Below are 219 nucleotides of genomic sequence, written 5' to 3'. Positions count from 1 at the left end.
GGGCTCCTGCCCTGGCCCGCCCCTGCTCATCCTCCCGCTCGGATCCTGGGGTCTCCCCACGAGAGGCAAAGGGCAGCGGCTTTTCAGCAGCATCGCGAGGAGAAGGACGGCACCGTGGCACAGGGGTCTCAGCCACCCCGGGCACTTGAGGACGCTCTGGCTGCAGCAAAAGCTTCCAGGTCCTCCTGGCACATTGGTGAAAGCAGCCGCCGTGAGCCC

This window comes from Apaloderma vittatum, unplaced genomic scaffold (genome assembly GCF_000703405.1).
Source record: "Apaloderma vittatum isolate BGI_N311 unplaced genomic scaffold, ASM70340v1 scaffold27184, whole genome shotgun sequence".
In the NCBI taxonomy this organism is placed as follows: Eukaryota; Metazoa; Chordata; class Aves; order Trogoniformes; family Trogonidae; genus Apaloderma; species Apaloderma vittatum.
The sequence above is the reverse complement of the archived record's forward strand: the minus strand, read 5'-3'. Positions refer to the sequence as shown.